Here is a 15542-nt window from a genome sequence, read left to right as displayed (position 1 = left end):
CAGAGAGAGATAGACAGAGACAGACAGACATAGAGACAGATAGAGACAGAGAGAGCAGGCAGAGCATCCCATGATCAGGGACCAGTCAGGGAAAATGCCCTGAGCCAGGAGATGTGGTCAGTGCCCCTGGGGCAGTGGGCACGGAGTTTAAGATGGGAGCACTAATAGAGCACTCGGGAAGAAGGGCTTTGGACTTCAGAGGATTTTGTCTTGCTGCTACAGACCCTGAAGGCAATGCGGATACACAACACTTAGTGGGGAGGGTGACATGGTCAGGCCTGAGCTTTGATCAAGGGGGAGGGCGCGTGGCAGGCAGACTAAGAAGCAGGACCCTGTGCCTCTGAAGGGCCGGGTGGTACATTTGAGGCTTTTTAGGCCAAGAGGAAAAATCGAGGTTAGTATGTAGAAACTTATATAACAAGAGAGAAAACACATTTCCACAAATTTGATGTTGATGAAATCCAAAATAATAATAGCAGTAATTAAGTACATTTTTTTTTCTGATAATTCAGGTCTACTAATGTTGTTCAGCTATCCAGCTGTGTCCGACTCTTGGTGACCCCATAGACCACATCACACCAGGCCCTTCTATCCTCCACCATCTCCCAAAGTCTGCCCAAGCTCACAGGTGCTGCTTCCAGGACTCTCTCTATCCATCTAATCCTCTGCCCCCTTCTCCATTCGCCTTCAATCTTTTCCAACGTCAGGGTCTTTTCCAAAGAGCCCCATCTTCTCGTTATGTGGTCAAAGCATTGAAGCTTTTGCTTTAGTATTTGACCGTCCAGTGAGTGGCCTGAATTAATTTCTTTAAGTATTGACTGAGTTGATCTCCTTACTGTCCAAGGGACTCTCAAGGGCATTTCTTTCTGCTAATCTACTCTAAGTAACTGAGTGGTTAGCATTAAAAATTTGAGCAGACTTAAAATGTTAAGGCTTTTGAGCTCCAATTAGACTGCTGTATTGTAGAACATGAAGGGAGACCCCTAGAGGTGAATATTATAAGAAAAAAAGATTCCCAGTTGTGACTTGGGTCATTTCTTCCTCTCCCACAAAGACTTGTTGTCTTGGGCTTTAGCAAAAGGGGACTACATCATGAATTATTGTAGTTCTGAGGTTATTGAAGTTAAGTAAACCGTATCTCGATCTTGTTTGGAAGGTATCTGCTTAGCGCTGCTGGCTGACCAGGCAAGCTGGTAGAAATAAAAAGGTAGATGTTTCTTGTGGTGTTTTGGGGTATTTTTGCACAGTGATGCCGAGTTTTATAGCTACATGACTTTATAGTTGTGATCTCAAGACAGAAGGAATTTCTCCTTCAGCTGTTTTTTTTGCAGCTGATAGAAGCGTGCAAGAAATCTCTAAGTTACTGAGGTGTTTCTAGTGGAGATAGTCTCATAAAGATGTGGCTGTTAGCATATGCTTGTTTTTTTCTTTCTTGTACTCTGCTGTGACTTTTCGCTGTTCCACTCCACACTGGTCCTTTTCTAGTCTTAAGCCAATCAGTTGTTCCATGCTCGGTTCTAACCGTTGCTTCTTGGCCTGTGTACAGGTTCCTCAGGAGACAAGTAAGATGATCTGGTCCTCCCATCTCCTTGAGAACTTGCCGTATTTTGTTGTGAACCATAGAGTCAAAGGCTTTTGTGCATTCGATGAAACAGAAATAGATGATTTTCTGGAACTCCCTTGTTTTCTCCATAATCCAGTGAATGCTGGCAATTTGATCTCCAGTTCCTCCGCTCTTCAAAAACCAGCCTGCTCTCCTGGTGATGCACATATTGCTGAAGCCAAGCTTTCAGAGTATTAAGCATTGCCTTGGCTTGTGTGTGAGATGAGCACAAATGTTTGGTCATTTGAACATTCCTCAACATGGCCCTCCTTTAGGATCGGGACATAAACCCATCTGTTCCAACCCAGTGGCTACTGTTGAGTTTTCCAAGTTTGCCGGCACATTGAGTGCAGCACTTTAACAGCATCATCTTTTAGGGTTTTAAATAGCTCAGCTAGAATTCCATCACCTGCACTGATCTTATTGCTGGCAATGCTTCCCAAGGCCCACTTGACTTCCTTATCCAGGATGTCTGACTCTGGATCAATAACTGGCACCATCATGGTTACTGGTGATGTTCAAGTCTTTCTTGCATAGCCCTACTCTGTATTCTTGTCACCTCTTCTTAATCTCTTCTTCTGTTAAGTCCCTACCATTTTTGCCTTTGGTCATGCCCATTATTGCATGAAATGTTCCTTTGATATCTCTAATTATCTTGAAGAGATCTCTTGTCTTTCTCATTCTATTGTTTTCCTCTATTTCTTTGCACTGCTCATTTAAGAAAACCTTATCTCTCCTTGCTATTTTCTGGAATTCTGCATTCAGTTGGGTCTATCTTTCCCTTTCTCCTTTCGCTTTCATTTTCCTTCTTTCCTCAGCTATTTGTAAAGCCTCATCAGGGAGCCATTTTGCTTTCTTTTTATTTTTTACTTTTAAAAAATTAAGTTTTTATTCTGAATTAAAATATCAAATAAAATGTGTATTGGCATAGACACAGTAGAACAAGAAAATAGGATTATACAAGAAACTGCAGGTTTTTAGTGTGGCCAGCTTGGGTTTTCAAGCACACGGTGCTTTGAACAATCCCTGTCTTGCCCAGGGACAGGGAGGGTTTGGATGCAGAGCAGCGGTCAGCAGCATGTTCCTGCTGCGCACAAGAGGATCAGGGGAGCAGAAGCCAGTGGGGAAGAGTTTGAGTGCATGGGCTCTGGTGTCTTTAGTCCCAGGGCAGCACGCAGTGGGGATGACTACAGATATGCAGTCTTGCAGTAGTATTTCCCCTCTACTCAAAGGCCCCGAATCCCTCAGGGCTCAAGCTTATGCAGAGTTTTAGACAAAGCCCACATCATACTAATACAAGACTGCCCCACCATAGATAGGGAAGATGGTAGTACAGTCGGGACCGGTGAAATGACAGCATTTTCTAAATGGCCTGATAGGGAATGAGGACAGGGAGGGGGGAGGAGAGGCAGGAAACTTAAATCTGACTGTGCTATTGAGCAAGGGGCTGAGGCAGGGGCAATGTTCAGTCTCTGGGTTTATTAGGAGAGCTGAGGCCATACCAGTCAAACCAGTGATCATGGGCACAAAACCCCATTTTTAAAATATTAATTTTGTGTAATGCACTATTGTTACAAATCACGAAACACTAGAGTGTCAGAAGAATTTGAATTGTAGGTAGGCCAAAAGGGCAATGGGGAAACATACAGTAAGTAGTTTTAGTAGAGATGTGATGATATAAGCAAGGACGACTTTGTGCAAGAAATGGCATAAAAGACACCATCACGGCTATAGAAGAGCATTGTGCTTCCTTTCTCTTTTCCCCCCTTTGGGACGTTTTTTGTTCCTGCCTCCTGTACAATATCACACGCCTCTGCTGTCCATAGTTCTCCAGGCACTCTCTCTACCAGATCTCATCTTCATATTTGTAAGGGGTCTTGTTCAGGTCATACCTATGTGATCTGATGGCTTCCCCTACTTTCTACAATCTAGGTCCACATTTTCTGATAAGAAGTTCATGATCTGAACCATAATCTGTCTGCTCCAGGTCTTGTTTTAGCTGACTATATAGAGGGCCAGAGCCAAGTTGCCAAAGAAAGTCAGGAACTCAGCTGAGCTTTCCCAAATTCATTTCCAAACAACTATAAAATAATGCCTCCAAATGAATTCTGCAGCCGCGGAACCAAAAAACGTGACACGGTGAAGCACTGTCCCAGATCAAGATCACCTGGAGAAGTCTGACGGGCTCTGGTCTTTTCATCCGGAATGCTTAAAAATCCTCTGTCTCGGTAAGTATTTTTCCGCTGAAGGATTCTATTCGGTTTTGCTTGGTAGATAGTTGTTGGTTACACTCCTAGCTCCTTAGCCTTCCAGAATATCATACCCCAAGCCCTCTGATTCTTCCAAGTAGGAGCTGCTAACTCCTGCACAACTCTGACTGGGGATCCATGATATGTGAACCATTTCTTTCTGGCTGCTTGCAATATTTTCTCCTTGATCTGGGAGCTCTGAAAGAGAAGTCTGTCTCACTTGGGTCAAGGGGGAACACAATCCGGTGCAGGCGGCTTCCAGGCACACTCCCGCAGGCCGGCAGAGAGGTCCGGCAGCCCCTGCTGCATCAGGCCAGTAGAGAGGGGCTGAACCCAGCACAGCACACTGCCCGCACAAGAAGCCTGGGACAGTGCCCCCTCCACCCCAAGAGCAGAGTCCACCTTTACCATAAAATAAATGTCATGAAGTAGACTAGGAAATGAGTAAGAAACAAACAAACAGGCCACAAAGAACCTGTCCCCAGAAAGTTACTACTGTAGCAGAGGAGATCAAAACACGAACTTAGAACAGGACAACAATGTGAAAACAGCTACTTGTGGAGCCTCAAAGGAAAATGTAAATTTGTCTCAGGCCCAAAAGAAGTTCTAGAAGAGCTCAAAAAGGATTTTAAAAATCAGAAAAGAAATGTAGAGGAAAATAAATTAGGAAAAAAAATGAGAGTGATGCAATAGAATCATAAAAAAGAAAAAAGAGTCAATAGCTTGGTATAAGAAGCACAAGAAATGTAAAAAAGGGTATAAAAATTCACTGAAGAAAATAACTCCTTAAAAGATAGAATTAATCAAATGAAAGAGGAGATACAAAAGCTCACTGAAGAAATTAATTCCTTAAAAATTAGAATTGAGCAACTGGAAGCTAATGACTGCATGAGACATCAAGAAACAATAAGACAAACTCAAAAGAATAAAAACATAGAAGAAAATGTGAACTATGTTATTGGGGGGGGGGGAACACAATTGACCTGAAAAATAGATCCAGGAGAGAAAATTTAAGAATTATTGGACTACCCAAAAGTCATGATCAAAAATAGCCTGGACATAATTTTTCAAGAAATCATCAAGGAAAACTATGCTGATCTAGAATCAGAATGTAAAATAGAAATTGAAAGAATCCACCAACTGCTTCCCGAAAGAGATCCCAAAATGAAAACTCCCAGGAATATTAAAATCAAATTCCAGAGCTCCCAGATCAAGGAGAAAATATTGCAAGCAGCCAGAAAGAAATGATTCACATATCATGGATCCCCAGTCAGAGTTATGCAGGAGTTAGCAGCTCCTACTTGGAAGAATCAGAGGGCTTGGGATATGATATTCTGGAAGGCTAAGGAGCTAGGAGTGTAACCGAGAACTATCTACCAAGCAAAACCGAATATAATCCTTCAGTGGAAAAATACTTACCGAGACAGAGGATTTTTAAGCATTCCTGATGAAAAGACCAGAGCCCAAGAGAAATGCAAAATGGGAATAAGGAAAGAGAAATCATAAAGGATTCAATAAAATTAAACTATTTATATGCCTACATGGGAAGAATGTTATCATTATTGGGGCATTTAGAAGGAGTACACATAGACAGAGGGATAGGTATAAGTTAGATGGTAGGATGATATAAAAAAACTAAGGGATACAGTTCATAAGCCATGATTTAAATTGAGTACATTCATTGCTCGGAAGGCCCTTACAGAACTCCCTTAGATTCTTCTCCTGAGATTTGCTGTTCACCATGCTATTACACTCCAGACTGATCATTTCCCGTTGAAGCTTAGTTAGAATCTTCTCCCCCCCCCTTTTTTTCGCCTTTTTTTAAGGGCAGTTGGGGTTAAGTAACTTACCTGAGGTCACATGGCCAGTTTTTGTGTTAAGTGTCTGAGGCTGGATTTGAACTCAGGGACTCCTGACTCCAGGGCTGGTGCTCTATTCACTGCACCACCTAGCCGCCCCTAGAATCTTCTCAACTGCACAGTGAATGGCTTGTGAAACAAGGACATTTCTTTTGCCCTGGCAGCCAGATCCGATAAATGCTGTTGGAACTGTAGTTTGAGTTCAGAAGATGTATCCAGTGCAGTTTGGTGTAGGAGTGGCGTTCTCGCTGCAGCACAGGAAATGTCTAAAGCAGCCTGACACATGTGATTCAAACATTGGTTGTCACCAAATCGGCTTCATTGCAACCTCAGTTTTGTATGCGCGTCCTGTTTGGCCTTGTAATTTTCAGTTGAATTCACTAAGAAACATCAGGTCTCCAAGCTATTCAGTCAGTGTCTCATTCAGAAAAATGTCGGTCTTGGCCCTGAGCTCAAAAAAACAAACTTTTTTCCTTGTTTTGGTTTCTTGTTTTGACATGATGAGTATGCGCTGGGAAGTTTTGGAAAGTCTCAGTACAGCAATACATGCGGCAGCTGAAAGGCTGTCAAGACACACCTCTGTCACTGTCATTTATAATTCACCAAGCAACAGTGGGAATCAATGAGAAAAACCCGATTTGGTCTCTGTGAATGTTATTCCGCTTGCTGGTGGAGCTCGAAAGCTGTCAGAGACAATGTTAAATGAGTGGTGACCACGTTCCAACAAGACTTTATTTATGGACACTGAAATTTCAATTTCATAGAGTTTTCATGTAGAAATATTCTTCTACTGATATTTATTTGTTGCGACTACTTAAAAACGTAAAAACCATTCTTAGATGGAAGGCCTACAAAAAAACCAGGGGCCATACTTTGCTGACTCTTGGGCTGTTGCAGCAGACCAGGTATGGGGTAATAAGGGCTGGTACCAGGGTGGGGGCCGTGTCAGAGGAGAAGAGGGGCAGTATTGGAGAGATGAGGCTGAGGGGAAATCGACAGACCTTGACTATTGATTGGATACTGGAGAATAAGAAAGAGCGAAGAGGCATCGAGGATGATCAAGCCTGGGGGATTGGCAGGAGAGTAGTGCCCTCAACAGTTATAGGGAAGAAAGGCAGAGGAGAAGTCTTGAGGGCAAAGGTAATGAGTTTTGTCTTGGGCATATTGAGTTGGAGACATCTGTGGGATATCCAGTTGGAGATGTCCAATGGGCAGTTGGAGATGTGAGACTGAAGGTCAACAGAGAGGGTTGGGCTGAATGACATCAGCAAGCGAAACAGCACAGAGGAAGAAGAGAGCCCAGGACAAATCCGAGGGTCACCTGAGATTAGCCAGGGTGACCTAGATGGAGAGGAGAGGGAGACCCAGGAACCCCTGGAAAGAAGAGAGTGTCCAGGAGAAAGTGACTGGTGGTACTGAAGGCTGCAGAGGGTCAGAAGGATGAGGATTAAGAAAAAGGCCACCAAGAGATTCTTGGCAACTGTAGCGGGGTAGGAAGAGAGTGGGGATAGTCTCCCCACAGAATTCAGCCACAAAAGACAGGAGAAATATGGGATACATACAGCAAGTGGGGAAGACCTGGGCGTGTACTTGGGCAGTAGAGGGAAGGAAGTGATTCAGTTTCCTGGCCTGGTGCTGGCAGACCGTCCAGGTTTCACAGGCACACAACACTGAGGTCAGCACCATGGCTGCAGGCCTTTGGAAGGTCTCATAGTCAGTCTACTACCTCTTGTCTCCCACACACTGAGCTCGCTCTGGCCTCATTATCAATGTGCCCATCCCTGGAAAGTTGACTGCCAAAGTGAGTGAATTTACCCACAGCCCTCAGAACTTCTCCGTTTGCTGTGAGCCACGTATGGCTGGTGTGGTGCTGGCTGATGGAGCTCCTGGGTCTTCTTGGTGTTAATTATTGGGCTAAAACAAGCCCAAGCAGCAGAGAAGGGATCCATGCTTTGCTGCATCTGCCAGTGCCGGGCCAAGAAACAATCGCTCCCTTTGGAACTGTCTGAGGAAGACTCTGAAGACCACCTGGAAGGATGAGGGACCAGACACTGAGGTCCTTACGTGAACTAAAAGCCTTCTGTCTCTGCTTCAGAGAGCGCAGCTCCGACGGGCTGGCCGCGTTGTTCGAATACAAAAACTTGCCAACGAGACTGTTTCATGGAGAACTCACACAGGGCAAGTGCTCACACGGAGGTCAGAAGCAGTGACACAAGGACACTCTCAAGGTCTCTCTGAAGAGCTTTGGAGTCGATTGTGTGAGCCGGGAGACACGGGCACAGGACAGCCCAGCATGCGTGCCCACATCAGAGAAGGTGCTGGGCTCTGTGAGCAGAACTGAGACGGCTCAAAAGACACGAGACAAACACATGTAGACACCTCCATTGCAAACGTCCCCACAGACTCTGTGCCCGACCTGTGGCAGAGCCTTCCGAGCTCACCAGCTGCACAGTGGGCCTTGCCCACGACATCAGGCTGTCGTCTTGGTCCTCTCTGAGCATGAAGGACAACAATCAGCCAGGGAGAGACTGGAGGAAGTGAGAGGGAGGGGATGCTAGGGGGGCAGGGTGGATGGGGGGGGCTCTCCAGAGGCAAGGAGAAGACTCCCCTCTGCGTGACACAGGTGGTGGCACTTGCTTCCTTGCCTTCTGCCGCCTCAGGACCTTTCCCCTCGCTTTCCTCCCTGCCTCCTGCACTCACACCCGCACCGGTAGCTCCTTCGGTCTCTCCTGCCAGAGGCCTTCCCTAGCCCTGCTCAGTGCTGGTGCCCTTCCTCCGAGATTGTCTCCTGTGTGTCTGGCATATGTCTCATGAGCGCGGTGTGTGGTTTGCGTGTTGTCCCCCCGTTAGGTTCCTGGACAGTGGGGCCTGTCTTCCGCCTTTCTCTCTATCCCCTGCCCTGACACGCACAGTAGAGATTTGGCAAATCCTCTGCGCATCGACTGGCTGAGGCTGGGGTAGGGCTCCAGCATGGGCAGGCCCTGGGAGTGAGGAGACGGCCCACACAGGTGCCCCGCAGGTTTAGCTCCTGGCATCTTCTTCATCCTTTCCAAATGTTTCCTGTCCCCCACTGAAGCCCCCTGACTTGTCAATATGTAATCGTCAAATGTCCCTCCCTGCTTCCCTCCCTCCCTGCTTCTCTCCTGCCCTCTCTTTCCTTCCTGGCGCTCCCTCTTTTTTCAATTTTCAGTCTGAGCATTTATTTTCTCTCCTTCCCACCCTCCAATTTAAAAGAACAAACAAAACCCTTGTAACAAATATTCTCAGTCATGCAAAACAATCTCCCACATTGGCCATGTCCAAGACAACTGACGGATGTCTCAACCTGCCCCGGCCCATCTCCTCTCTAAGGGAGGCAGGAGGTGGACGGCTCACTTCACCCTCAGTCCTCCACCATGGGGCCTGGCACAGCGTCCATCAATCTGCCTTCCCTGCTCTCTCCTCTGGACTTCCCCAGGCTGGCCGTCTTCCCCAGGATCCTTCGGGAAGGACTGCTGATTCCCAGCATCCCAGAATTAGAGCTGAAAGGGCTGCAGGCCAGCTAGTCCAACCCCCTCATTTCTCAGGGTGGGAAAAGAAGGGCAAAGAGGCTGAGTGACCAGAGACAAGATTCGAACCCGAATTGTCTCTATTGTGTCTCTGAAAGATGTGTGAATTATGTAGCAGAGGCAAAAGAAAGGCAAGCACACACTCACCCACACTCATACGCACACAACACAGTCACACAGCACACATACACTAATACACACTCATATACACAATGCACACTTAGTAACACACTCAACACAGCCACACCACAATGCACTAACACACACACTCATATACACAATGTAAACTTGGTAACACACACTCATGCACACACAACAGTCACACCACACACACTAACACACATTCATATACACACAACACAGTCACACCACACACACACTAACACACATTCATATACACAATGCACACTTGGTAACACACACTCATACACACAACACAGTCACACCACACACACTAACAAACACAGTCACATACACAATGCACACTCACTAACACACACTCATACACACAAGTCACACCACACACACTAACACACACTCATATACACAATGCACACTCACTAACACACTAACAATGCACATGCTTACACTCACTAATGCACACACTCACACCACACACATTAACACACACTCACTCATACCACACACACACACTCACTAATGCACACTCACCTCCACCCTGCCCCCATCCTTCCAGGTAGTGAAGCAGAGACTGTCGTCCCCACTCGACAGAGGGGCATCGTGATTCATTGAAAGAGCAGGGAATTGGGGTCAGAGAATCCAGGTTCGCTTGTGGAGTCCATGAATCCCCACCCATGAGACTTTAGGCAAGAATGGCTTCTCTGGGAGGTTCGGTTTTCCCCTCTATAAAGTGAGGGCCGTGGCCTACGTGGCCTAGGCTGGTGGACCTCGAAAAGGAGGCAGGGCCCAAAGCGCTAGCAGCTTCATCCAGAACAGGTCAGGCCAGACTCAGCTCACAGACTTTCTCCTTTCAGGGTGGCCAACCTCGTAGCCAAGGATAGCACCATAGGCCATGCTTTCCTAGCCCCTGGTGGCATTTTTAAATGTCTACCCTTCTTGTGGGAGAGATGGTCTTGATGAGACAGGCTTGGAGCTGGCTGAATGGACAGACTTAGGGAGGTCATTCATGGTTCCGAATGGGCTTGGCAGAAAGCCTCCAGGGGAGTGACTCAGTTCTGTCTTGGCCCCAGCACCACTTAGCATTCTAATGTAATGCCCTGGAATAGCCCTCCTACTTCCCTCCAGATGGCAGCTGGCTGTTTCTGCTTACACTCTGGGGGTAACTCTTGTGAGCCCCCACTGGTGCTCTCCCCATTAACATTAGCCAGCTAGACATCATTCACCTTAGCACAGTGCCTGGCCTCTAGTAAGCACTTACCAATACATTTTTAGTAAGAAAACAAGCGTCCCCTCAAAGGACGGGAGCTCACTCTCCTCCAAATACGCACGGGTCCTCGGAAAGACTGGGCACGCACTTAGAGTGATGGGGAACGCTTGTGGTCAGTGGGTAAAGGAACAGCTCCCGATCCCGGAAAACGCTTCTTGAGTCCATGGTCGGCATTCTTCGTGGCTGTGAGGGAGTAACGTCCTCTGAGGCCACTTTCTTCCTTGGGTGGCTCTTTTTGAATCTGTGTTTGTCCCCCTTCAGCTTCTCTCTGCTCTAGACTGAACGCACTGTTCCCTACTGGTCCAGTTTGTTTGATAACATGGTGGGGGGGGGACAAGGAGGAATGAACCAATTAATGGGAAAGGTTTGCTAAGCACTTACTATGTGCAAAGCTCTGATGTCAGAACTACACAAGTGAAGACAATTCCAAGCTCTCACAGAATTTAAACTGCAATGAGCCAGTCTATTGGGACAGCCAAGTCACCGGGATTGGCATCGTCATGGCAAGAAAGGCCCTTTGGAGTCCAGAGCTCACGATGTGGAGCCCGGAGGTGGAAGCGGACTTCTTTCCTTCCATTTTGGGCCACAAAGCCATCGGTTCAGAGCATCGCTGTGTCAAGGACAAACCGGGTCCCTCTGAAGCCATCCACGACCACTGAAGCCCTGTTGAACGAGTCTCGGATTCTCCCACTTCCTAATTCAGAGAAGAATTTCCTCCTTCCTAAAGAAGTTACTCACAAGGTCAAAGAAGGAAAAGTCAAGATAGAAGATGAGGGGACGGAAGAAATAAAGCGAGAAGAGGATCCCCGGGACTGAAGATGGTTTTACATCCTCAAGAAACTGAGGCTGAAAAGTCTGGCAGAAAAGAAGGAAAAGCACTCTTCCTACTCTGGAGGTCAGATGTGCCCATGAGAGGAAACACTCGGGTCCCCCAAAAAGTCCTGAATGCGAGCCGCAATCCTTCCATCCCAGTGCAATGGACGCGCCACATAACTCAGCTGAAATCCAGACCAGTCAGCCCTTGGAGGCTGTGCTCCTTGGCGCTCTGGTGTCGGAGCCTGACCCACAGCAGTGAACCTCGGCAATGCCTTCCAGGGGCCCGCCCACCTCCCAATGGCCCAATCAGCTGGAGAGGAGGGCAAAGCTGTATTCACTCTCACACTCATGGCTTTTATCTTGACTTGGAGCAGGAGACTTAAATGCTATATTCTGCAGCATCAGAGAAAAGCCATTTTCATTTTCTACCCACCAAAGTAAACCTAAAACTTCTGCTTGGAGTCTGAAGTCCGGCGTTGGCCTCCAGCTGTTCAGATGGCCACTCATTGTTAACCAGGCAGTGTCTCCTGACTAAGTGGCTTTGCCTGGAATGCCTTCACAGGCTATAGTGTATGAGTGACTTCTTTTCTTGCCCACAGAGAAACAAAGGACTGGATATTTTGCCTCATTCCCCTGTTGCTATCAGTCATGTGCAACTTTCTGTGACCCTATTTGGGGTTTTCTTGGCAAAGACACTGGACTGGGTGACCATTTCCTTCTCCAACTCATTTTACAGATGAGGAAGCTGAGGTCAACAAAGTGAAGTGACTTGTCCACAGTCACATAGCTAGTGTCTAATGCCATATTTGCACTCAAGCTGATGAGTCTTCCTGATTCCAGACCCAGCAGATGGCATATAATTGGTTTGGTATTTCAATATCTTTTTTTTTTCCTTTTTGGAGGGCAGTTGGGGTTAAGTGACTTGCCCAAGGGCACACGGCTAGTTTTTGTGTTGTCTGAGGCCGGATTTGAACTCAGGTCCTCCTGACTCCAGGGCTGGTGCTCTATTCACTGCACCACCTAGCCACCCTGCAATATCTTATTTTTAAGAAAAATACCTTCTTGGCATTTTATATGGCAATAATATCACAGAAATTTAAGCTGGAGTTGGATTTGTTCTGAGACTCTCACTTAAGGGCACACTCATTTTTGAGATGTTCCTTGCTCAGTTTCATATGCTGGGGGTGTTGAGGATTTGTGGCTGTCCTTGTGTGTTATGCAGGGGTTTTCAAACGTTTTGGGAAGGAATCTTAGGCTATTGACTGGGGGATTTGGGATGGCACCAATGCCGTTTGAAACACAACATTTGGCTATCGGGGAAAAGGACAAAAATCTCTTTTAAAATACAAAACCAGAAACAAAGCCTTCTGATGGGAGAGCGAGCACAAAGGAGAATGGTGGACATGAAGGGGACACGTTGGTCCCCAAATTTCCAAGGCTAGTTGGTGGGACCATAGGGGAGTAGATCGATTCTATCCAGGAACAATGGCACTGTTTATTTGGCCCGAGTTGGTGGCTCCTGAACTGGGGAGGAGGGGGGAAGTAGGGAGGAAGGGTATGCATGTACAAGAGGAAAGAAGAGAAAATGATTGGGAAAGTGATGGCCAGAGAGCAGGGAATGAAAGTATGCTGGCTGGGGCTTTTCTGAGATCATGGTTTGGCTGCCCAACAGGGACAACAATATCTCAACTAATATGCCAAAGATGACCATTTCCAGGAGGGTAGCACAACCAAGCAGGGGAAGGGGCAGAAGCCGTGGCCTGGCTACCCAGAAGATGTGGATTTGTGAATTGTTCAGACCAGACAGATCTGAGGTGAATATGAACTCTCTCCTGAAGAGTTAACTCTGCTTCCTGGAAAAGGCATGGTCATCATGGGTCATTGTGTCATGTTCAAGCATTTGCTCATGGTCTTTCATGGGTCAGTTTATTTTAAGTATTTCTTTTCTTGTGGAGGAAATAAATAGCTGTCCTCTATCTGACATCTACTTTGTAGGAGTACCTTTTTCTAGAAGGCTCCCTATTGATAGCTTTTTAGAGGAGACTCTAGACATAAGTCATACATAAGTTTTATTTAAGAAAACTTCCTTGGAAGACCAGAGTGGGGCCATAATGAGCTAGAGAGTGGGATAAAACTTTAACTCCCTCTCTTTGGGGTCAGACCCCCCCAGATGAATCCAGGTTTGGCTTGAGCTGAAAACCAGTCCCCCCACCCCCCTACCTCCACCCTGACATCATGGGCAAGAAGAATATACAAAATAAATGCAATGTGGAAGTGGGCAAGGAGTGCATTCCAGGCCAGTGGTATGGCCCAAGCAAAGATTCAGAGATGGGAGATGGACTGTCACGTACGGCACAGCAGAAAGAGTGCTATCTCTAAAGTCAGAAGACCTGGCTCCAGATTCCACCTCTGATGTGAGCCACTGGGCCTCAGTTTCCTCACCTGTAGAATAAAGGGATTGGACAAGATGAAAGCATGTGGTCTGCCTAGGTGCTGACTCTGCTGGAGCCTTCCCAACTGGGTGTAATAGTAATGGCATTTAAAGATTCCCCTGTATTGGCTTGGTTTTTGGTTTGATTGTACACTGGGCCAAGCCGGAGCTCGCGCCATTTCTGAGAAAACCTGTCTGCCTGAGGGCATCTGACTGCTGTCATGCAGGCTGCCGAGGTCTGGGGAGCTGACTCAGCCCCCGGGAGCCCAGTGACTAACAGCAGCGGAGGCTGAGCACAGCCTGGATTCCAGCTGCCAACACGCCCTTTCTCCCATCTCTCCTCCGCACAGCTGCCCAATTCACCTTCCTGGGGCACAGGGCTGACCTCTACACTGGCGTCCAGGACAGAAAACAAGTCAGTCGGCTCTCCCTGTGCTCGGAGCTGCGGATACAAAGAAGCAGGACAACTCCCACCCTCAGGGAGTTTACATTCTAACTGGGAAGACAATATAGACACAAACAGATATGTACCATGCACAGTAGATTCAAACGACCCTGTTGGGGAGGAAGAGGAGTGAGAGGGGGAGGAGGAAGAGAAGGAGGGGGAAGAGGGAGAGGAAGAAGGGGAGGAAGAGGGGGAGAAGGAACTCACTGCTGGGGAAACTATAAAAGGGCCGATGTCATAGGCAGCCACTTGAGCTGAGTTTTAATGAAAATCAGGGATTTTAATTCATGCTCCTTTATATGTCTGTTGTGTTTTCAGCATTTCTTTTCTGTTGGAAGAAATAAATAGCTGCCTGCTCTAAAAGAAACCCTTTGTACAGTGAGTAGCTTCTTTGAGAAGGCACCCTGTTAATCTCTGTTCAGGGGAGACCCTAGACATGAGTCATGCATGAGCTCTGTTAGAGATTTTTCTTGAGAGATCAGGGTGGGGCCTCAGGGAGGGTGTTCCAGGCAGGGGGGTCAGAGCAAAGGTCTGGAGATGAGAGATGGAGAGTCTGGTGATGGGAACAGCAAACGTTTATTTAGATTTAGTGTATAGAGAGGGCTAGGTAGTATGGCCAGGCCCAGGAGTGAAGAGTTTTCCTTGTGGAACAAAGGAGTTTATATTCGGTTTTAGAAGTAATTGGGAACTACTGGAGTTTTTGGGTACTGGTGAGAAGACATGGTGATGTTTGTGGCTTAGGAAAATCACTCTGGAGGCTGCATGGAGAAGGGATTGGAGAGTTGAGAGATCTGAGGCAGGGAGGCCCATTAGGAGGCTATGGGAAATAGTTCAGATGAGATGATGGGGGCCTGGAGAAAGGTGGTGGTTGTGTAATCAGAGAGAAGGGGGCACAGGGAAAAGACTGTGCAGGTGCAAACAGAAAGATTTCACAATTGACTGGATGAGGAAGGTGAGAGAGAGACAGAGAAAGAGAGTCAGAGAGAGAGGGAGAGTCAGAGAGAGAGACAGACAGACAGAGACAGAGAGAGAGACAGAGACAGACAAAGAGACAGAGAGACCCGCAGACACAAAGAGACACAGACAAAGAAAGAGGGAAAGAAATAGAGAGAGGTAGAAAGACACAGAGAGACAAAGACAGACACAAATGGGGAGAGAGAGAGAGAGAGAGAGAGAGAGAGGG

Source organism: Petaurus breviceps, unplaced genomic scaffold (assembly GCF_028583685.1).
Source record: "Petaurus breviceps papuanus isolate PSGF00001 unplaced genomic scaffold, PetGlider_PUasm1.0 559, whole genome shotgun sequence".
NCBI lineage: Eukaryota > Metazoa > Chordata > Mammalia > Diprotodontia > Petauridae > Petaurus > Petaurus breviceps.
Note: the sequence above shows the minus strand (reverse complement) of the source record.